A 24,464-nucleotide genomic window follows, 5' to 3' on the forward strand; every position below is an offset into this window, starting at 1 on the left:
TGCTGTCTGTCCCTACAGTTGGGTCCTGGTCACAACATCATGAAATGCAATACACAAGGGAGCCCTTTGATTCTGGCTTCTTTCACCCAGTGGGATGCACCTGAGATCCGTCTGTGTTGATTTCGGTGCTAATAGTTCACTGCAGGCCCCCTACTGAGTAGATTCCACTGCATGGATGCACGACACTTTGTTCATCGTCCACTGGTTGTAAAATTAGGGTTGGATCGAGAGTCCACACTTTGACAATTTCACATAAAGCCTTTATAATACTTGTTACAGGTGGTTTGTGGGCATAAGTTTTCATTTCACTCAGGAAAACACCTGGGAATGGAATTGATGGCTCCTACGGCAGGTACAGGAGCGCCTGTCTAAGACTCTGGCAAACTATTATCCAGCGTGGGTGCCCGACGTTGCTTTCTGTGGTCCTCAGCCACTGAGGAGAGTTACACTTGCTGCCCACCCCCTGAGCTCTGGGCATATTAGGCTGTTACCAAAGTCATTCTCATGCACATCAAGTGGCATCGCATGTTTTTAATTTTCTTTAGTGACTTACACTGGTGAACATAATTTAAGGGCTTATTTGTCAACTTCATATCTTGTTGGTCAAGTGTTTGATCAAACCATTGCCCAAAGTTCAAGCTCAGAGTTTCCCAGTATTACGTGTACTAATTTGTGAGTGTGTGTGTGTGTGTGTGTGTGTGTGTTGAGTCCTGCGTGATATTATCATGTATGTAGGTTCAAATCTAGCAGAGAGGTCAAGAAATAATTCAGTTCCACTACCTCAAGGACCCTCGTGTTTTACCTTAATAACAATGCCGACTGCCTTTCTCCCGTGCCCCCTCTCTGCCCCTGACCGCTGCAACCACTACCTAGTTGTTCATTTCTAATTTTGTTCAGAAATTCTACAAAGAAATAAGAACTAGACTCAGAGAATGATGGCTTTTGGAAATGGCATCTTTCACTCCGCATAACCCCCTGCAGATTTCTCAAAACTGCCGTGTGCTCTAAGAGTCCCCTCCTTCTCAGGGCTGAGTCCTATTCCAATATTCAGGTACAGCGTCTGGGACCCAGCCTCCTCTGCAGGACATCGGGTCGGTCTCCCTTGGGGGCTACTGTGTGGAAGTTACTCTGAACAGCCGTGCACAGGGCTCAGTGGGAACAGTAGCTCTCACTTCTTGAGCTAAAGTGACAGGAGAGCAGTTGCTGGATCATAGGGACCCAACTGCAATTTACGATTTGAAGACGCTTCCACTGTTCCCAAACAACTGGTCCAGTTCACATCCCAACAGCGTCGCAGGAGGGACCCGGTTGTCCATGGCCCTGCAGTGTCCGGGCTGTCACCACGTTTCACTTTACTCATGCTGATGGGTGTGCAGTTGTTCCGCACGCTGCTGCGCCGGCATTACTCTCACGTCAACTGATACCCATCTTTCCATGAGCTGTTTCCCATCTCTGCATCCTCTTCCATGAAATACTTGCTCTTAACCTTTGCTCATTCTTTAAACACACACTGTCAGTTAATTCTTACCATTTAGTTTTGAGAATAATCTAAACACTAGCTGTGTGTTGGATATGTGGTTTGCAAAGTTTTCTATGTGTCCATAACTTATTTATTTTATCCTCATTTAAAATATTTGAAACCCAAAACATTCTAGTTTGGGTGAGATTCAACTTCTCAAACTTTCCTATTACAAACTCTGCTTCCAGTGTCATGAAAGGATTCCTGAATCACCCCACATCCTGGTGATCTTCTTCTGTGGATTCCTCTAAAACAGGCACCAAGACATAAACAACCCAAATGTGCCTCAGAAGAAAAAAGATCAACTTCACTGTGTCCAATGTTGGAATAATGGCCTCTCACAGCAGCATGGTGACCTCTGTCCCCACAGCACCTGCTATGAGCACTGCCCAGCCCATCCTGTGATGCCCGCAGCACTAGACAGGATGACGGTGTCACCCAGGCCCAGAGGGCAAGCCCAGGCCCAGACTGAGGTGTGCCTCTCTGTGCTGGGGGCAGGGGGCAGCACTTCCTCACTCAGCACCAGAGACACTTCTGGGACCTGGGCCCGGGCCTGGGACTGGGGCCTCTAGTGACATCCTCCATTGAGCCCAAATGCTCTCTGCTCAGCAGGGAGATGATCACCAGGGCCACAGGGCCAGGAAGTAGATTTGCATAAGGATGTCCCTTCTGAGGATAAGAGAGTCCTTGAGACCCCACCCCCAGCTGTGGGCTCAGAGGCAGAGCTCAGGGCGCCTCCACCATGGCCTGGAACCCACTCCTGCTCCCGCTCCTTTCTCTCTGCACAGGTCCTGCCCCCAGGGCTCAGCCCCCAGGGTACCCAGGGATCAGCTGGGCCCTCAACATCAGCTCAGCAATGGGATGCTGAAGGGTGCATGGTCCTAAGGAATGAGACCCTGGTCCTCACCATCAATCTCCTCTCCTCTCCTGCAGGTTATGTGGCCTCTTCTGCACTGACTCAGCCCTCCGCAGTGTCCGTGTCCTTGGGAGAGACTGCCAGGATCACCTGCCAAGGAGGCAAAGTTGGAAGCAATTATGCTAGCTGGTACCAGCAGAAGCCAGGCCAGGCCCCTGTGCTAGTCATCTATGGTGATGACAGCAGGCCCTCAGGGATCCCTGAGCGGTTTTCTGGCTCCAGCTCTGGGGGCACAGCCACCCTGACCATCAGCGGGGCCCAGGCCGAGGACGAAGCCGACTATTACTGTCAGTCATATGACAGCAGTGGTTATAATGCTCACAGTGACACAGGCAGATGGGGAAGTAGGACATAAAACACCCTGCATCTCGGTCACCCTCTCCTCTAGTCCCTGGAGGCCTGTGGCAAAGGCCATGACAGGTCTGGCCCGGTTCCCCCAGATCTGAGCTCCCAGACTGCCCTCCCCACCACCCTCCAGGCTGCTCTACACACGGTGGATCAGGGGTGGATTTCTGGCTGGCAGGATGTTGCTGTCATGGTGTTTTTGCGCCTAAGTTATGTGTGGGGGGAGGAGGGCCTTGGTGGAGTCAGTAGGGACGTCCAGCGATGCAGGAGGACCCTACATCACAAGGGAGTCTGAGCTCTCAGTGAAATGGGAATATGGTCGTGTCTCTGGGTGGAAGCATTTTCCCTTCAGTCCTAAGACCCCAGGCCAGCAGGGTGGAGGTCAGGGGACATGGAGCAAATGTCCTCAGCAGGTCCCAGGGATGATAATAGGTGGAACCCTCCCACCCCCTCACCTTGAATCCTGGCCCCGTGAATCCTGGTGATGGGAGAAGCATCGTAGCCTGTGCACAGATTTAGAGCATATCTCGCACCTGGACGGCTTTACCATCCCCCACAAGTGTTGGCACTTGCCTGGCAGAGTGACCGGCTCTTCCATCGGCTGTTGCTCCATCACTGAGGCAGCAGCCTTGGGATGTTGGGGAAAGAGGTGGGACCGGTGAAGCCCAGGAGCCTGGGCCCATGGCAGCCCCTCTTCTGATGTGGAATGAGCTCACGGTCAGAAGCCCCGTGAGGAAACTCAGAATTCTATGAGTCCGGGGAGAACAGCTGGGGCAGAAGCACTGCAGTCAGAGAGGGCGACTCCCAGTCTGCCGGAAAGATCTGTCAGTAAGAGCAGGGCTCCCCCCTCCATGCTGGAAGAGGTCAGATGTCATCCACTGAGTACCTGGTCCCTTGCAGATTCCCAAGGGAAGAGTGTCCCACAGGAGCCATGCTAGTCTGTGCTGTTGGCAGGCTGGTGATGGACGTGGCTGTGGGCAGGTCAGCTGTAGACAGTGGAGCCATCCTGACTAGCCTGTGTCTCACCCTCCCCTTCCCACAGGGGCACCGGGTCATGGTGCCCACCCGGCGATGGTTGGAAAGGGAGGCAGACTGCTATACACAGAGCGGGTCCTCCTGTCCACCTGGTTATTAACATCACTTCCTTTTTAGGACACACATTGCTAAGCATTTCATGGGACACAAAGAACTGAATCTCTGGGTCCCTTCGGGGGTTCTACTCATATATTTTCCATGTATTCCTGCCACGTCTCTGACAGTCCAGCCAAACTCTGAGTCTCAGCCCATAAATTAGTAGACAGCCTCCTGCAGCCCCCTCTGTGTCCAGGCTAATGCACCAGGTACCCTGCTCAAATGGTCACTCATCAATCAAGGAGAATCTTCCTCCACTGCTGCCCTTCAGGGATGTCCCCGATGGGGCGGAAGGACCAAGATGGCTAACTCTCAGGGGTGTCTTCATATCACCCGGAAACCTCTCCAAACCAGCCTGAAGAGTTTTCCTCTGTGACACTCGTGATATACATTTCCCACGAGGCAAAGTTGGGGGTTGCTGGAGAACAGACATTGCAGCAGGACTTGGGCTCAGGGGTGTTTGGGCCACTTCCTCACGCAGCCCCCCAGGGGCTTCAGGACCTGAGGGGGCCTGACTTCATATCAACCTCCTCTACTTGAGGACAGAGAGCTACTGCGCATGCCCACCCATGACCCGGTTGCTCAGGCCTTGCCTGGTCCCCATAGGTGGCTCCAGGCCAAGTGGACTTAGGGGCTCACAGTTATAATACAGCCTCCACTGGGGCTCAGTAGCTGCAAAAGTCTTCCTCAAACGAAGCTCTCTGTTGACACAGATGAATGACAACTGCTAGGCCTCCCCTCTCTTTCAGTTCCAGGGACACCAGGATCATCGGCCAACACCAACGCTCTGTCACATGATCCGATACTCCGTTGGTCCCGTGGGACTTTGTGGACCACACCCACCTCCACATTGGTGGTAAAACAGAACTACTTGTCTCCTGCCAAACCAAGGATCCCGTCACACACAGTCTTGGTACCAGTGGCAGCACTTGGGTAAAGGTCAGTCCTGGAAGAGAGAGACCTGAGAATAGCCATCATCTGGCTTTCAGGTGAACAGAGAAGATGAGACACAGGTAGAAGGTTGTGGGGACTCTCCGCTCTGTCCCAGAACCAGGAGCGTCCCCTAGGCTGCCCCACCGTCTAGATGGAAACTCGAAGGCTGGGGCTGTGTCTTGTCCAAACTGATCTGCAAGAAGGATTATCAGCCAGAACAAAGTGGATCTGAAAGAACTTTGGGTGGGTGGGTGTGGTCCTGTCTCTGACTTTGGAGCAGTAGCCACCTCTGCCCTTGTTTGGCTTTGGACTGTGGGAACCCATGATTGGGTTAACAAATTGTAATAGACCCCACCCACTTGTCATCTTTAAGAGGAACAAATGTGCTTAGTAACTGCTTTGCTAGCAGATGCCTCTGCATCCACACTGCTGTCTCCTTGCCATAAAAAGCAGAGACAATGCCTTGCTTGCATAGTGAGGTTTTATATAGCACTCTGCTCATTGCAAAGCAATGACCCAGGCTCTCAGGTATAAACGCTGGGCATGCTTCCTGCTGTTTAGCTAGTCTATTATCCCCAAGACAAGAACTGGCAGGTCTGGTGGTCTGCTTTGTAAGTAGCATCTTATATCTAAAGAATGTACTTTGTTCTGTTTTCCCCATGACTTCCCTAAAGATAAACTAAGCCTTTGTACTCATTGTGGATTCTACAAACTCTATCCCATCCTGTCTTTCCCTAAGTTCCTGCATTGCATCACACAACCGTCAGTGATTTTTTCTCGGATGGTACACAATAAATGTGAGGGCATTTGAGAGGCTCGTGAACTAGGTCGCCCACTCCCTCTCACAATCTTGACTATCCACAGTGTCTCAAGTAGTTCGTTCCGTCTGGGTGGGACTTCTCCTGGACATAACCCATGTTGGACCATCAGCCAGCACCACAAAGAGTCAGCCCCTGAGTCCTGTATCCCCTAAGGCCAAGCCCAGAACCACACACATGACCTCTCATGACCCCAGAGATCTGCACAGTGATGGTTCTGGGGTCCAGCCGTCTCCCTCTGAAAATAAGCCTGCTCATATTTTCATAGTGAGTTGGAGTCCCTCGTGCCTGGTCTGAGGCAGGCAGGGGCCGTGCAGAAAGGAGCATGTCCTCCTCCGAGGCCTGCCATCCCTGCTGGGGGAGTCACACCTGAGCAGTGGTTCTGAATCTGCACCTGGACAGAGGATGACCTGAGCCTCCAAAAATGTGTATAATAGCCACCAGGGGGGCAGCAGAGTCATACAGCAAATTCACCTGGAAAGAGCATGTCCTGTGCATCAGGGGACCCACATGCAGGAGGGTATGTAGCCAACACCTCACACTCGAGGACAGGTGTCCTTCTACAGTGTCACCTTCACTCTCAAATATACATTTTCTGGCTCCGAGTGTCCCAGTCCTGCTCCTGCAGAAGGTACCTATTTCCTGGCCCCACCCCCACGTCCACCCCATGCATACCCTGCTGAAAAGCCATCACTGTCCACAAACGCCCGTCCTCCTAGTGATCACAAGTCCCTTCCCTCCCAAGCGCTTGGAGCCCCGGTCTTCCAGACACAGCTGCTCCTGCTCCCTGGGAGCTTCCCCATGGTCCCCCACCTGTCCTTCCACTCACCCCTCACAGAGAAGAGGGAGGGGACCAGATTTCCTCACTTCCCGATTCCCTGGGCCTGACACACAGCAGTCACTCAACAAACTCTTCCGGACTCACATCATAATTATGTTTATGACAATTATTTTCCGCAGCAACGGAAGGCATATTAATTGTGGTAAACATTCCCTGGCAGAGCTATTAAACCCTGAGCCCCCTCTCAGTCACCAACAAAGCAAACAGTAATTTCAGCACCTGGTCACTTCCTGACCCGGATGCAAAATGGGGACATTGAGGACAGCATGCAGCCTGCCCAAGCAGCTCACAGCCAAGGGCAGACACAGACCACGACGGCTCTGGCACATGCCACGTGCTTTGTCAAAGCATGAATTTTACTCCCTCTCAAGCCCAGGAGCTGTGATCAGGGGTAGGACCCTGCACCTGTCAGCCTCACAGTGTCACCTACAGATGGATTGAAATAGAACAGATTCATCTCTGGACTCTCAGTGGCCGTGCCATCCAGGAGTGAGGCCAAGACACAGCATAGGGTGGACATGTCCCCAGACTCTGGGACCAGCAGGCAGAGGAGGAGCCCCTGGGCTGAGGGCACAGTCTCAGGGCCTGCCCCTCCCTCTCTGGGTGCCTGGGGGCTGAGCCCTTCTCTGAAATCACAGAGACCATCAGGCTGCCCCCTGGATGATGGCTGGTTTGCACACCCAGCAGCTCTCTCTCCAGCAAGGGGATAAGAGAGGCCTGGGTGGAGACCTGCCCAGCTTCGCCCTTGGGTAGCAGAATCAGGGCACCTCCACCATGGCCTAGATGTCTCTACTACTCAGCCTGCTGCCTCACTGGACAAGTGCTGCCCCCAGGATCTCATCCACATTCGCCCAGGCCTGGGGTCAAGCCTGGCTCTGACTGAGCCCAGAAAGGCGTTGCAGGTGGGGGCAGGAGGCTGGTGGTCCTGCTGCAGGATGAGGGGATGGAAGGGATGACATCCCACACTGTGCTCAGTGCTGTGTGTGCCCTGAGGGGCTGCACCTGCCAGAGGAAGGGGGCAGGTTTCTCATTTGCACAGGGGCTCCATCCACCAGCCAAGCCCATGGGTCACTGGGGGTGAGACTGATGGAAGGGGCATCTGGGTTCCAAGAGAATCCCTGGGGATTAATGCAGGTCAGCTGCTGGGTTCCCCTAGGAAAAGTTCCTTCATTATTCCAGCCCAGGTATCCTTTCTCTCCTGCAGACTCTGTGGCCTCCTACGAACTGACATAATCACCCTCAGTGTCAGTGAACCTGGGACAGATGGCCAAGATCACTTGTGGAGGGGACAACATTGGCAGTAAAAGTGCTCCCTGGTGCCAGCAGAAGCCAGGCCAGGCCCCTGTGCTCGTCATCTGCGGTGATAACAGCAGGCCCTCAGGGATCCCGGAATGGTTCTCTGGCTCCAACTCAAAGAACACTGCCACCCTGACCATCAGCGGGGCCCAGGCCAAGGACGAGGCCAACTACTACTGTCAGGTGTGGGACCGCAGTAGTCCTAATGCTCAGTGACACAGGTAGATGGGGAAGTGGGACACAAACCTCCCTGCCTGGCCTGGGACTCACCCCCAGTCCCCTCTGAGTAGTGGGAGGTAATGCTGAGACCCGGGCATCCTCTAGGGTCCTGGCCCTGCTCACCCAGGGCTGAAGACTCTGTCCTTCAGGGCCTTGGTTTGTCCTGACGAAAAGGGAGAAGGTAGCTCTTCTGGGCTTCAAAGACTGAGGTCAGGTTTCGAAAGAAAAGGAAAGGTTTAGGAGCCACGATGTGTGACACTGGCCCCGGATGCGACCACGTGTCTGCTGGTGAAGGGGGCTGTGACAGACGCCAGGGTTCTGGGGGAATCCCTCTCCTCCAGGGGGAGCCCACAGAATGAGGCCTGGGGCGAGGTCCTGTGCTTTCTGGGATGAAGGGTCCCCACCTCCTGGGGACTGCCTAAGGTGTGGAGAGGGCTGAGCCCTGGGCCCCAAACCCAGGGCCCTCCACCCCTGAGATGTGGCAGAAACTGCAGCGACAGTGCGGTCCCCACATGGGCTCCTCCTGCAGACTATCCCCTGGACACATCGTCTTCAAGTTGGACCCTGGTCCAGAACCCCCAAAACTACCATCTGATGGGTATAGACCTTCTGTTTAGGGAGAGAAATCTCCACGTACAGATGGTGACGGCTGCACAACACTGTGAATGTGCTTTAGTGGCACTGAGTGTAAAGCCAAAAACGATCCTATTATGCAGGCTTCTCCAGAGACACACAGCCAGTAGGGTACAGAGATGGATTAGGAGGAACTGGCCATCAAGGTTATGGAGGCTGAGAAGTCCCAAGAGGCACCGTCCACAGGTGAACCCCCGAGAGCCCGTGTGTGATTCTGCCCTAAGGCCTCAGATCCAGGGAGGCTGATGTGCTTCTCATCAAGGGCAGGAGGGCGACGTCCCAGCGCCCGCCTGGGAGGAGGGGGTCCTGCATCCTCTGCCCTTTGCTCTTGCCAGGCCCCCAGGGATGGGATGCAGCCCACCCACACAGGAAGTGCTGCCTGCTTCTCTGAGCCCCTGGGTCCAAAGGCTAATGCTCTCATGTAACACCCCAACACCAACCAAAATGAGTACCAGTGGGACGTACTTGCCCAGCAGTGGACACACGAAGTGAACCATCATGGTGGTTAGTGGCACATTGCATGGATAGATATTTTACTATATTTATTTAAATTGCTCAGTCTGAAATAAAGTACAGGAAACAATTCTGAAGTCCTTTGACCAACAAAACAGGAGGAGATGTGCAGTGATCACCATTCACCCTCTGCCTGGACACAAATTGGGGGGTTACTGGTGCTCAGTACAGTCTCTGTCTCTCACTCTCCATATTCTTGTATTTCAGATCTAACATCCATGTGTCCAGTTCACAGCCGCCACATCTCCCCGGAAACCCAGAACGTCTGTCACAGCTAACTAACAGTGTTAGTGAAGACGATCCTCAGGCTCCCCCCTCACACGTGGCCAGCACTTCTCTCCGCTCCAGCTTCATCAGCTCAGAGTCCTTGTAACTCAAGGCAGTAGAGCTTCTGCAAAAGGTCCACAGAGAGGAGTGTGCTCGCTGTGCAATATCAGACAATGTCTCTGTATTGTAAGGAATACTCTCAGGGGCCCTTCACAATTGCATGAAAAACCCTAGACAGTAATTACAGTCATGCTAAGAAATCAGAACACTAATAAAGATGACAGAAAGGTTTATTTTTAAAAAGCCGGTCTTAATGTGCATTTGGTAAACCTGCAGGCTTTATAGACACCTGAAGTTTCATCTGTCCCCGTAACAATGTCCGTGAGACACCCGTCACTCCCACCCACTTAGGACAGTGAGGACCAACCAATCCCGCCCAGCAGAGCCAGCAGGATCCAGGCCAGGCCTCTGCGTGGCCAAACCAGCCTCCCACTCCCACAGATTCTCAGCTCTACCCTGGGACACAGCCCTGCTGACCTCCCCCAGCCAGGATGTGGTGGGGACAGCAGTGAGCCCTGGGGACCCAGTGTTGTCACCCAGCCTGGCCCTCATGGCTCCTGTGCCCTGGTTAAGACACAGAGGACCAGGGTCTGACCTCTATACACCATCCTGGGCTCACTTGACTTCTCTCTATTTATCTGGGGACTTCCGCTCTCTGAGCCTCTGCTTTACCAGCTGTTAAGGCTTTGTTCCAAACTAAATTATAAAAAGGCCCCCAAATATATTATTAACTACAGAGATAAGTGGCAAGGATCTCAGCGAGTCATGAGGTCCTGGAGTTCCCTGTCCTCCTTCTGCAGGAGTCCTAGAAAGGGCTTCAGCCATCGGTATGATTTCCAGATGGATTCCCAGTGGAATAAGCCGGAGAGTCCCTGTCTCCTCAAAAACGCAGATGATGCTGAGCTAGAAATTCACTCCCCACGAGCTATGAGAGTGGGGAGATGACATGAAAACAACAGGAAGAGGGATGAGGATGGTGATGGTGACGAGGATGGTGACGAGGATGACGTCTGCGCACAGATGTACTCAAGAAGCAGAAACAGCGTCACACAACTGCCCTCCTGGGGTGGGGATATTATCCATCTTGGTTCCTAAACACAAGGAGCCCTGGGTCCCCAGGGTACCATACACGTTGCTATGGACACTGGCACTTTGCAGACAAGCTGAAGTTCATCTCGCACCCGCCACTCTAATAACAAAACCAAAGTGTCTGGAAGGGCATTTCCACCCCAAGATAAGGTTATGGGAACCGCACCTGCACCCCGTAGGCGCAATCTCTGCTGGGCGGGGCAGGGCTGGGGTCACAGATGGCCCAGATGCAGGGCTGGAATCCCTGCTTCACACCCTCTTGGGTGAGAGGTCTTCGGGGTGACCTGCAGGAAGGGAGCTCCTGGTCTGGCTCTCCTCCTCCAGCAGGGGGCAGCAGAGGCAACAGGAGCATCAGAACTGAGGCTGGGGCCACCCAGTTGGAGCCTGAGTGGGAATCAGCACTGGGGGTCCACTGGGGTCTGAGGGTCAGGCCTGGCAGGAAGTCGGGACTGACCACCTCATCCCCTGACAGCACAAGGACCACGTTGGAGGTTCACATGCACAGTGCCCCCCAGGACACTGAGGGGACAGGGCACAGTGCATCCCTCTTATCTCTCTAGGATCCTGCCAGGCCCACAACCCCGCTGAGCCAACCCAGTAGAATCCACAGGCCGGGGTGCTTGGGACAGTGGTCATGTGGTCAGAGACAGGAAGGGGACTGAGATCAAGGCCCAAGGAGGCCAGGTCTGATTTTCAGACATAAGAAGCCAGGGAGGAGGCTGAGTGAGTTGCCCTGGCTGAAAGATTGGTGACTCCCCTCTCAGTGAGGAGCCCCAGGAAGGCGGTAAATTTGCATAAACTCAAACCCTCCTGCCCCAAAGCTCTGAGGGTATAAGAGGGACCTTGAGGAGCCCTGCCCTGCTGCGGGGTCTCAGAGCAGAGCTCAGGGCACCTCCACCATTGCCTGGACCCCTCTCCTGCTGTCTCTCCTCTCTCTCTGTACAGGTGCTGCCCCCAGGACTCAGACCCTTGGTTACCCAGACATCAGCCGGGCCCTGAATGTCAGCTCAGCACAGGGGATGCTGTGGAGTGTGTGGTCCTAGGGAATGACACCCTGGTCCCCACCCTCACTCTCCTCTCCTATCCTGCAGGTTACGTGGCCTCTTCTGCACTGACTCAGCCCTCCGCAGTGTCCGTGTCCTTGGGACAGATGGCTAGGATCACCTGCCAAGGAGGCAGCTTAGGAAGCAGTTATGCTTTCTGTTACCTGCAGAAAACTGGGATTTCAAAATTGTAGAATAGATAAACAAGATTATACTGCATAGCACAGGGAAATATACACAAAATGTTATGATAACTCACAGAGAAAAAAATGTGACAATGAGTGTGTATATGTCCATGAATGACTGAAAACTTGTGCTGAACACTGGAATTTGACACAACATTGTAAAATGATTATAAATGAATAAATAATGTTTTAAAAAATACTTCTTTAAAAAATAAAATAAAATAAAATAAAATATTTTTTAAAAATTAAAAAAAAAAAAAGGAAGCCAGGCCAGGCCCCTGTGCTGGTCATCTATGATGATAACAGTGGGCACTCAGGGATCCCTGAGTGGTTCTCTGGGTCTGACTCAGGCAACACGGTCACCCTGACCATCAGCGGGACCCAGGTCGAAGTTGAAGCTGACTATTACTGTCAGTCTTATGACAGCAGTGCCAATGACCACAGTGACCCAGGCAGATGGGGAAGTGGGACACAAACCCCCTCATCTCTGTCACCCTCTCTTCCAGCCCCAGGAGTTCTGTAGACAAAGCAGTGACAGATCTGGCTGGGTACCTATAGATCTGAGCTCCCAGGACGTACTCCCCCCCAGCCCTCCCTCCAGGCAGCTCTAAACATGGTGAATCAGACCTGGTCTTAGGGTGGCTGCACAAGGATGTCCTGGTGTCTGGGCTGTGGAACGAGTAGGGCAAAGTGGGCCTGAATGAGAGGACAGATAGAGGGAGACACGGACCCACTGGTAATGGACCCTCGATTTCTGTGTGTCAGTGACTGGCCACTCACCAGCCCAATTCTCCTGGACTGATCCCCAGAATCACCCAGCTCATCTGAGCTCCTGAAGCTTTAGGTTCGAATGACAACCTAGGCCCCTGAGCACATCAAACTAGTGTAGCAGACACTGTGGAGTCTCTCCTTCCGGCTGACACACCTCCCACTGGTGTTGGAGACTCTGCCAGCTCACAGATATGCCCTCACCAGGTTGGGTCGTTGTTGTAGAGATGGGCTCCACCAAGGTCCTGCCCCTTCCCTGCGTGTGACTCTGGTCCAGTGATGCCTGACACCAAGGTTCCAAGTCCTTGCCTCAGTTCAGGATGACATGCAGTGACTCCCACACAAGTCCTCAGCTGTCACCACAATGCAGCTGTGACCAGTGGCCTCCCTTGCTTTCTTCCAGGGAGATCACATTCAACCTCGTGCATGCATTTTTCCGAGTGAATTTCCAAGGATCCCAAAAAGAAATGAATCATCTAGAGGGAAGAGTATCAGAGAGGAGATCTGCACAGAGAGGACTCTGCAGCCTGCAAATAGTCCTAACCTTCTGATGAACTCCCAGAAGGGAGGAATCATCCTGAGGTTGAGGAAGGAGCCACCGAAGATGTTGGAGGAAGTTCCGCAGAATCACAAACACATCAGAAGAGGGCTGCTCCCCAGTCAGAGGGGGAAGCTCCAAATTAAGGCCTCAGGGTGACCAGTCAGAAAAACTCACACCAGTCGTGGAGGTAATCAGCCCCACATGAAAGGCCACCCTGGTTCCACTTAACAAAATGTAGAAGCAAGTGAAGAAAGGATTTGAGTGTCTCCAAGTCACTTTACAGAAACAACCAAAAAACAAAAGAAAAATCAAACATACAGGGAGAAATAAAAAATAACCTGTACCCAGCAAGGAAAATTCACAATACCTGAATCCTACCAAAAATATCCTATAAAGAATCAGGAGAATAAGGGCCATAATAAGTTGAAAAACTAATTAAACGAAGCTTGACCTGGAATTGCCCAGACAGACAAGCAGACAAAAGCAACGTTTATAACTTTATTCCATTTTTTTCTTGAGGTCGAGGAAAGATTGAACATGGTAAGTGGAGACATGAAACATTGAAAAATAATGCAAATTGAACTTCTACAAATGAAACCCACAGCAATTAAGATCAAAATACACCGGGTCAGACTGACAGCACTTAGATGTTGCAAAAGAAAAGATGAGTGAACTTGATGACATAGCAACCGAACCTAAACACTGCAAATCCAAAAACAGAGAAAGTATGACCCCAAAATTGACCAGGGACATCACCCCGTCTCTAACACACCACTCATGCGGACTGAGAGAAAGTCTAATGTTAACCTGTTTCCCACATCATTCAAAGGTCTGGAATCGGACTGAAGCTCGGTTGCTGCGGGCAGGACAGGCAAATTCAAAGACTCAGGTGGACTGAGAAAGACTTAGGAGGCCAGCAGGAGGGACTGAGAGATTCCTCGGGGACAGAGACCCGAGCTCCTGAGGCGACTGGGCACACGGAATTGGGGTGGGGGCTCAGCTCACGCCAGCATGAACCCAGCTTAACTGATTACATGTGAACTGGCTCCAGTTTTGAATTAGGTCCCACCCTCAGGCACTCCCGGTTAGGACTCCAGCTGGTGAGTGTGAGGGGTCCCACACGCGTGTGTGCACTTTGGGGTGGCCGGAAATTTTTCTCAGTGTCAAATGTCACAACCCCAAAACTGTTCCTTCATCATGTTCCTACTCCTGTTCCAATGCCTGTGCTGTGTAGTAAGTATCCGGATAAGGAATAAGGATGTTAACAGTTATAAGAGGAGTGAACATTCGTGAGTGCTTAGTACTTGTCAAGCACCATCAAAGTTCTTTCCATTTACTACCTTCTTGAATCACAAATAATCTGTGAGAAAGCACTCCCTTGACAACCCAGGTCACAGATGGGGAAACTGAGGCGTGCCGGGCTGAGCAGCTTGGTCCAAGTCAGAACAAGAATGTGGCAGCCCGGCAGCACACCAAGTTCTCTGCAGCCCGGAACCCCCGGTCTTCAGCACCTTCCTGCGGCCTCTCACTGTGCTTTCAGCTGAGACATGACATTTTCTAACGTGCAGGAAAGTCCTCTCTCCTATTTCAAACACAAGTGACCGATATTGTGACTTTGCTGTGCTGCCCTGTTCAATAGAAACAAAATTTGAAGCCCATCTGTCATTTAAAATTTTTTTCAATAGACTCTTTAAAAAAATTAAGAGACGTAGATGCAAGTAGTTTCCATGATAGATTTGCCTTAACTCTATGTGTTGAAAATATAATTTTCAATATGAATTAAATGTACAAATATTGAAACATTCTACACTACACTGTCCTAAATCTTTGGCACCTGCTGGGTATTTCAGATCGACAGCCTATCTCTACTGGGTCCATCAGCACTGCATGATGAGAGGCCACCTTGATTGTGGCCACCATATTGGACAGAGCAGGTGAGCTGAATGAGGTTTCCTTGGGTAACTGTGCCTTCAACATATAGTCCCCACCACCAGGAGGCGACAGCGGGTCCCAAACACAAAGGCCTCATTGGGGAGAAACTGCTGCTCCACTTTCCACCCAAGTCAGTGTCACTGAGGCCACCCAGAAATGAAGGGACTTATGTGTCCAGAAGGCTTCCTTCTGTAACAAAAAATAATAAATGCAATCTGACAGATCCAGCTGAGCTATCAAGCACAGTTTTATTATAATGCAAAATGAATAACAATAGTGTGTACATTTTTAAATAAATATTGCTACAAGCATCGCTCTCAGGGGGAAGTTGGCTTCCAAAAACCCCATGACAAGTTATAGTTTGTGCAGAGATCTAGACGCCAAAGTGGACCATAAGGAATATTTTATTGATGTGGGATACAGAAGAGAGGGTTGGGACAGGAGGGGCTCAGGGGCCTGAGATGGGGGAGGCAGGGAGTTTGGGGGGACAGGGCGAGGAGGGTAATGAAAGGTCAGGCTCTGAAGTCAGTCCCCTGGGTGGAATCTTCACGCACTCATCGCTGTCGGGGGACCCTGGGAACATGGTTGAACCTCCCAATGAAGGTCCCTTCTGATTAGACTGGGGAGAGGTGTGCCTTCAGCAGAGGGCGCTGCTGAGTTATTATGATGCCAGGTGAGGTGGTACAGGAAAACTCACCAAGGGTCTGGCACCTAATGGCACCTCCAAAGCAGTCATTCTGCTGAAGTAGAGACACGTGTAGGATGGGATCCATCCTGGGAGCATCCGGGGCATGCTAGGTTCTGCTCTGGGGACCCACAGAGGTCCAAGTCCCCTGGGCAAGGTCCAGTGCAAGGGGCATGACTGATGTTTCCTTGAAGACTTTTCTCTTGGGGAGAATAACTCTCACTCTGAAACCCTGACTTGGCACTTCCAACCTCATGGAATTACCAAAGAGAGGTCCCTGGGCTCAGGGCTGAGACAAGAGCAGAGCCACAGGACAGGGAGTAGGGAATAGATTTGAATTCAGTGCTCCTCTCTTCGCGAGCTGTGGTTGGGAGAGGAGAGGATAAAACAGGGGCTTGGAGAAGTTGTTCAGCTGGGCATCCTCAGGGCAGAGCTCACACAGTCCCTGCCCACCATGGCCTGGGCTCCCTCCTACCTCCTGCCCCTCCTTTTCTCCACAGTCAGAGTGGCCCAGGGCCCTCGGGGGCCTCCCAAGCCCTCCCCACAAGCCGGGTCCTGAGGGTCACCTGTCCAGTCCCAGTGCAGTCAGCCTCATCCCTGCATCTCTGTTCGCAGGTCTCTGTGCTGCGCCTGTGCTGACCCAGCCCCCGTCGGCCTCTGCCTCCCTGGGAACGGCGGTCAGGCTCCCCTGCACCCTGAGCAGTGAGCACAGCACACACTACATTCAGTGGTTTCGGCAGAGATCAGGGCAGACCCCTTCATTCCTGATGAAGGTGACCAGTGATGGAACAGTCACCAAGGGGGATGGGCTTCCCGGTCGCTTCTCAGGCTCCAGCTCCGGGGCTGACCGCTACCTGACCGTCTCCAACATCCAGTCCGAGGACAAGGCTAACTATTACTGTGGAATCAACTATAAAAGTGATGACAAATTCGGGTAATCCACAGTGACACAGAAAATGGGGAAATGAGACCAAAACCTCCTTCCCCGTACCCTCTGCCTCATGGGGACCAGGGTGGGCTGCTCCCTGTCCCATCTGCCCAGGGCCCTGAATTTTGGGCCTCCTCCTTGCAAACCCATCACCCTCACCCACTCCGCAAGGCACACCTTGGGAGAGTCAGGCACAGATTAAACTTTAGGTGATTTTGTCAATACAACATTCTGTTTCCTACTCCACAAGCCTGTGGGAATGATGCTGGTAGAGACTACACAGGCCTAGGGGCACATGACCTTAGGTGAGGGGGCTGGGCTGAGATGACCCCAATCACAAGAGCCATCAGGCCCTATGCTCCAACTGTAGGATCTCTCAGGGAAGGAACATGGATCTTGGGATTTAGAGGTGACAATGAATGTCTGACCATCATGTGTCTCAACTCCGGTGCCCATGGAGAAGGGAGGGAGTCCTGTCATGACTGGAGGCTCAGCAGGAAGCATGTGGCCTCAGGGCAGGGAGGACAGGAGACTTCACCCTCAGGTGGGAACAGAGCTGTGTCCTATGAAGAGTCAGGGCATGTTGGGGGATCTGTGCAGGACAGACCTGGACCAGGCTGGGCTTCCCCAACTGGGGCAGATTCTCAGCTTGAGGTGTCAAGAATGGCTCCACATCTGCCCACAGGACATTCCGAGGACTGGTCAGGACCACGTGCCCCGGGACATCACTGGGGAGGGAAACAAGGGACGCTGATGTGGAGAATATGGTCGCCCCACCCCAAGTCTCAGCCTGGGGTGACGCAATCAAAAGCATTTGCAAGGGACATGTGTGGATGTGAGGTTCCTACGCAACATTCCTGGAGTTTGAAAAACAAGCACATTTCATGCACCCAGACCACTGAGTCCATGGGGAGTATCTGTGTTGACCAATAACTCTGATCCTGGGCCCTGACCTGACCAGGATCGGGTGGGATTTCACGGCTGGATCCTGAACCTCAGCAGGGCCCACAGTTATGGAAGAAATAGGGAGAGTCTGGGGGCTGCCTGTGGCATGGATGAGGCCAAGGGTGCAGGAGGGGACGGGTGGTGGGTCTCCCTGGGATGGATGGTCAGGGAGGAGATGGTAGCAGGACTACAGAGGATCATGGGGCTCAGTCCAGCAGGGACATCTGTCACCCAAGACTGGCTGCCCTCTAAGGAGACACAGGTCCATCAGGTAACAAACCCACTGCCATGCGAGTCCCAGCACCTCCACACCCCTGGTGTCTGTGCTGCTAAGAACCGTAAGTAAGTCTGAAGGAGTCTCTGAAAGACACAGGGACAGACTGTAGGGAGTGAGGACACGGATGGAAAAGAGAGTCCAATGAAGATTATTCCCTCTGTGCTTAGATGGAGAGCAGCCAGGGAGGGGGCTGCCAGCAAAGAGCCTTGGCCAGAGAGGGACGGCCAGGGTGGGCTAGGTGGGAGAGCCTTGGAGACCATGGTCCATCTCTGCCCACACCTGCTCCCTCCCTCCCTCCCTGTTCTGGGGAGAGCGTCCTCAGCTTTCTCTGGACTTGCTGTTCACAATCTCTAAGTGAGACTTTGCCCTTGGGAATCATCTTCCACTGTTTCTTTTTTCTTTTTTAAGTTATAATTTACATACACTAAAAATCACAAATTTTAGATACTTTTTGAGTATTTATAAATGCATATAAAGATGTAAGCATCCCACCACCACAACAGACAGCAGCTCAGTCATTCCCATAACTTCCCCAGGCGCCTATGGATACGGCCATTCTTCAAGCCCCTCCTCTGGGACCACTGGTCTCCTGTCTGTCCCCATACTTGGGTCCTGGTCAGAGCGTCAGAGAAATGCAATCACCCGTGGCCGCCCTTTGATTCTGGCTTCTTTCACACAGTGTGATGCACCTGAGATCCGTCTGTGTTGTTTTACGTGCTAATCGCCCACTGCCTGCCCCTTACTGTGTAAGTTCCACAGCATGGATGCATCACAGTTTGCTTATCCTCCACCGGTTGTAAAATTAGGGTTGGATCGAGAGTCCACACTTTGACAATTTCACATAAAGCCTTTATAACACCTCTTATAGGTACTTTGTGGGTGTAAGTTTTTATTTCACTCAGGGAAACACCTGGGAATGGAATTGATGGCTCCTACGGCAGGTACAGGAGCGCCTGTCTAAGACTCTGGCAAACTATTATCCAGCGTGGGTGCCCGACGTTGCTTTCTGTGATCCTCAGCCACTGAGGAGAGTTCCCCTTGCTGCCCACCCCCTGAGCTCTGGGCATATTAGGTTGTTACCAAAGTCATTCTCATGCACATCAAGTGGCATCGCATGTTTTTAATTTTCTTTAGTGACTTACACTGGTGAACATAATTTAAGGGCTTATTTGTCAACTTCATATCTTGTTGGTCAAGTGTTTGATCAAACCATTGCCCAAAGTTCAATCTCAGAGTTTCCCAGTATTATGTGTACTAATTTGTGAGTGTGTATGTGTGTGTGTGTGTTGAGTCCTGTGTGATATTATCATGTATGTAGGTTCACATCTAGCAGAGAGGTCAAGAAATAACTCAGTTCCACTACCTCAAGGACCCTCGAGTTTTACCTTAATAACAATACCGACTTCCTCTCTCCCGTGCCCCCTCCCTGCCCCTAACCCTTGCAACCACTACCTAGTTCTTCATTCCTAATTTTGGTCAGAAGTTCTACAAAGAAATAAGAATTAGACTCAGAGAATGAAGGCTTTTGGAATTGGCATCTTTCACTCCACATAACCCCCTGCAGATTTCTCAAAACTGCCGTGTGCTCTAAGACTCCCTCCTTCTCAGGCTGAGTCCTGTTCAGATATTCAGGTACAGCGGCTGGGACCCAGCCTCCCTCTGCAGGACATCGGATCAGTCTCCCTTGGGGGCTACTGTGTGGAAGTTACTCTGAACAGCCGTACACAGGGCTCAGTGGGAACAGTAGCTCTCACTTCTTGAACTGAAGTGACAGGAGAGCAGTTGCTGGATCATTGGGACCCAACTGCAGTTTACGATTTGAAGACGCTTCCACTGTTCCCAAACAACTGGTCCAGTTCACATCCTAGCAGCGTCGCAGGAGGAACCCGGTTGTCCATGGCCCTGCAGTGTCCGGGCTGTCACCACGTTTCACTTTACTCATGCTGATGGATGTACAGTTGTTCCGCACGCTGCTGCGCCGGCATTACTCTCACGTCAACTGATACCCATCTTTCCATGAGCTGTTTCCCGTCTCTGCGTCCTCTACCATGAAATACTTGCTCTTAACCTTTGCTCATTCTTTAAACAGACTCTGTCAGTTAATTCTTACCATTTAGTTTTGAGAATAATCTAAACACCAGCTCTGTGTTGGATATGTGGTTTGCAAAGTTTTCTATGTGTCTATTACTTATTTATTTTATCCTCATTAAAAATATTTCTAACCCAAAAGATTCTAGTTTTGGTGAGATTCAACTTCTCAAACTATCCTTTTACAAACACTGCTTCTGGTGTCATGAAAGGATTCCTGAATCACCCCACATCCTGGCGATCTTCTTCTGTGGATTTCTCTAAAACAGGCACCATGACATAAACAACCCAAATGTGCCTCAGAAGAAAAAAGATCAACTTCACTGTGTCCAATGTTGGAATAATGGCCTCTCACAGCAGCATGGTGACCTCTGTCCCCACAGCACCTGCTATGAGCACTGCCAAGCCCATCCTGTGATGCCCGCAGCACGAGACAGGATGACGGTGTCACCCAGTCCCAGAGGGCAAGCCCAGGCCCAGACTGAGGTGTGCCTCTCTCTGCTGGGGGCAGGGGGCAGCACTTCCTCACTCAGCACCAGAGACACTTCTGGGACCTGGGCCCGGGCCTGGGACTGGGGCCTCTAGTGACATCCTCCATTGAGCCCAAATGCTCTCTGCTCAGCAGGGAGATGATCACCAGGGCGACAGGGCCAGGAAGTAGATTTGCATAAGGATGTCCCTTCTGAGGATAAGAGAGTCCTTGAGACCCCACCCACAGCTGTGGGCTCAGAGGCAGAGCTCAGGGCACCTCCACCATGGCCTGGAACCCACTCCTGCTCCCGCTCCTTTCTCTCTGCACAGGTCCTGCCCCCAGGGCTCAGCCCCCAGGGTACCCAGGGATCAGCTGGGCACTCAACATCAGCTCAGCAATGGGATGCTGAAGGGTGCATGGTCCTAAGGAATGAGACCCTGGTCCTCACCATCACTCTCCTCTCCTCTCCTGCAGGTTATGTGGCCTCTTCTGCACTGACTCAGCCCGCTGCAGTGTCCGTGTCCTTGGGAGAGACGGCCAGGATCACCTGCCAAGGAGGCAACTTTGGAAGCTATTATGCTAGCTGGTACCAGCAGAAGCCAGGGCAGGCACCTGTGCTGGTCATCTATGCAAATAGTAATAGGCCCTCAGGGATCCCTGAGCGGTTCTCTGGCTCCAGCTCTGGGGGCACAGCCACCCTGACCATCAGCGGGGCACAGGCCGAGGACGAGGCCGACTATTACTGTCAGTCATATGACAGCAGTGCTAATGCTCACAGTGACACAGGCAGATGGGGAAGTGGGACAAAAACCCCCTCCATCTGTGTCACCCTCTCCTCCAGCCCCAGGAGGTCTGTGGACAAAGCATTGACAGGTCTGGCCCTGTTCCCCCAGGTCTGAGTCTCCCAGGCTGCCCTCAACTTGCCCTCCAAGCAGCTCTGCACACGGTGGATCAGGGGTGAAACATGGCCTGGCTGGGCCAGTGTGTCCTGGGGTTGGCTGAACAGGATAAGAAAAGGGGACAGAGGTTCCAAATGGAAGAACAAACAGAGAGACACATCTTACCAGGGTAATTACCTCGGAATTTCCTTAAGTGGTCACCGGATTACCCAGCATTCGACCCCAGAATCTGTCCGCTCATCTGAGCCGTTGAACAGCCAGCGCGTTTCACGCACACCTGGACCTCTGAGTCCACGTTGATTAGCTGGGTTTAACAGTAACCCTGATCCTTTGCCCTGACTTGACTGGGATCGTGTTTGATTTCAGGGCTGGATCCTGAATCTCAGCAGGGCCCCCAGTGATGGGGGCTGACAGAGAGAGTCCAGGAGCTGCCTGTGGTCTGGTTGGGTCCATGGAGGCAGGAGGGGAAGGGTCACTGGTCTCCCGGGAAGGATGGATGTGGGACGGGAGCAGGAGTAGAAAGGATCCTAGGGTTCAGTCCAGCAGGGACCTCTGTCACCCGAGACTGACTGGACTCTCAGGGAACACAGGACCATCCCATCCCTTCCCCCACTCCAGGAAAGGGTTGTTCTTTCCAAGGGTTTGCAGTGACTTTGTCCCAAACATGCCCCTGCAGATCCTCTCATGGGGCATGTCCTGCCCCCTTACACTGGAGGGAAGGAACCAGGAAAACTGCGTGGAATAAACCCACCACCATGATGGTCCCACCACCTACACACCCCGAGGACATGTGATGTACAGACTGGAAGAAAGTCTGCAGAAGAGTATGATGGATAGACAAAGGGACAGAGTGCAGGGAATGGGACACTGATGGAAAATGGGACCAGTGAAGGCTGTTCCATCTGTGCTTAGATAGTGACCAGCCAGGGAGGGGACAGCCTGTACAGAGGCTTGGCCACAGAGGATGGCTAGAGTGGGCTGGCGAGGACAGCCTCGAAGCCATGGTCCCTCTCTGCCCACACCTGCTCCCTCCCTCCCTGTTCTGGGGAGAGTGTCCTCTGCTTTCTCAAGACTTGTTCACAGTCTCTAAGTGAGACTTTGCTCCTTGGAATCTTCTTCCACTTTTTCTTCTTTTCTAAGTTATAATTTACATACACTGAAAAATCACAACATTTAGAAACATTTTGTGAGTATTTATAAATGCATATAGAGATGTAAGTGTCCCGCCACCTCAGCAGACAGCAGCTCAGTCATTCCCATAGCTGCCCCAGGTGCTTTTGGGGGCGGCCCTTCCTCCAGCCCCGCCTCTAGGACTGCTGGTCTGCTGTCTGTCTCTCCAGTTGGGTCTTCAGTGTGTGTGTGTGTGAGGGTTATCACCCTGACATAAAATCTTTTTCCTCCACTGTTACCTTTAAGGTTGAAGTAAAATTATGGCTGCGTGTCTCTCAGACCTGGCTCTGAGTATTTGGCTGTATCTCTTGCCATGGTCCCGGGACCTCATTCGCTTCAGCACCCCTTTCCTGCCAAGTCACTGTCATCCTGAAACCTTTCTCAAGCACATAGGACTGTCTCTGGCCTGGAGCTGACTTGGGACGCCAGGGTACAGCATCTAGGACCTGCCCCAGGAGCTCTCGGCAGAGGCAGAACACGGCAGCTTCTTAATGCCTCCGCAAAGGCCAGTTGCACTTGGCAAGGCAGGATTTTGAGTCAGACTCTGATGCTCACGTGTGACCAAGGTCTGGACACCACAATGGTCTCAGCCCCATGTGGTGACCTCCATAGTTCAGCTTCAGAAAACACACACAGACCCCACCTCTGGGCTCTCAGCTTAGGGTGATATCCCCAGACTCTGGGACCAGCAGGTGGGGCTGAGCCCCTGGGCTGAGGGCACAGTACAGGGCCCACCCCTCCTTTCTGGGTCCTTCGGGGCTGAGCCCTTCTCTGATACCACAGAGCCCCTCAGGCCTCCCCCTTGGGTGCTGGCTGGTTTGCATAACCAGCAGCTCTCTCTCCAGCGAGGGGATAAGAGAGGCCTGGGAGGAGACCTGACCTTCTCGGCCTCAGGGAGCAGAATTGTGGTGCCTCCACCATTGCCTGGACATCCCTCCTCCTAGGCCTCCTGGCTCACTGCACAGGTGCTGTCCCCAGGGTCACACCCAACTCACCCAGGGCTCAGGGACAAGCCTAGCCCAGAGTGAGCTCAGCAGGGAGCTGCTGATGAGGGCAGGAGGCTGGTGGCCCTGCTGCAGGATGAGGGGCTGGAAGAGCTGATGTCCCTCACTGTGCTCAGTGCTGTGTGAGCCCTGAGGGGCTTCACCTGCCAGAGGAAGGGGGGGTTGTCATTTGTTCAGAATCTCCATCCTTCAGCCTGTTCATGGGTCACTGGGGCTGAGATTCAAGGCACCGGGAGTTCTGTGGACCCATGGAGTATCTAGAGTTCAGTTCAGTCAGGCAGGAAGAGGATCTGCTGAGAGTGAGCCCTTCGTATAACAGCTCATCTCTCCTTTTCTCTCCTGCAGGCCCGTGGTCTCCTATGACCTGACTCAGTAACACTCAGTGTCCGTGGCCCCGGACAGATGGCCAGGATCAATTGTGGAGGACACAACATTGGAAGTAAAAGTGCTCAGTGGTACCAGTAGAAGTAGTGGTACCACTAGGCCCCTGTGCTGGTCATCTACAGAGATAGCAAATGGCCCTCAGGGATCCCGGACCAGTTCTCAGGCTCCAACTTGGGGAACATGGCCACCCTGATCATCAGTGGGGTCTGGGCCAAGGACGACACTGACTATTACTGTGCAGTAGGTGATGGCAGTTGGAGCAGCTGGCAGTGATTCACAATAACACAGGCAGATGGCGAAGGGGGACACAACCCTCCCTGCCTGGCCTGGCTCTCACTCCACCCACCTCTGAGCAGCAGGAGGTCAGGGCTCAGGGTTGAGCCTCCTCTGACCTCTCAGGGCCTATGTTCATCCTGCTGAGAAATGGCGGGGGTGGATTCTGTCTTGAGTCACAGACACTGATGTCAGCAGCTGGCAGCCAGAGGTTCCCTCTTGCTAGCTGAGTCCCAGGACAGCCGTGTCCCCTCTCAGGGCTCAGCTCCTCCACTGGTTTCTGTCAGGAG

Source organism: Camelus bactrianus, chromosome 32 (assembly GCF_048773025.1).
Source record: "Camelus bactrianus isolate YW-2024 breed Bactrian camel chromosome 32, ASM4877302v1, whole genome shotgun sequence".
In the NCBI taxonomy this organism is placed as follows: domain Eukaryota; kingdom Metazoa; phylum Chordata; class Mammalia; order Artiodactyla; family Camelidae; genus Camelus; species Camelus bactrianus.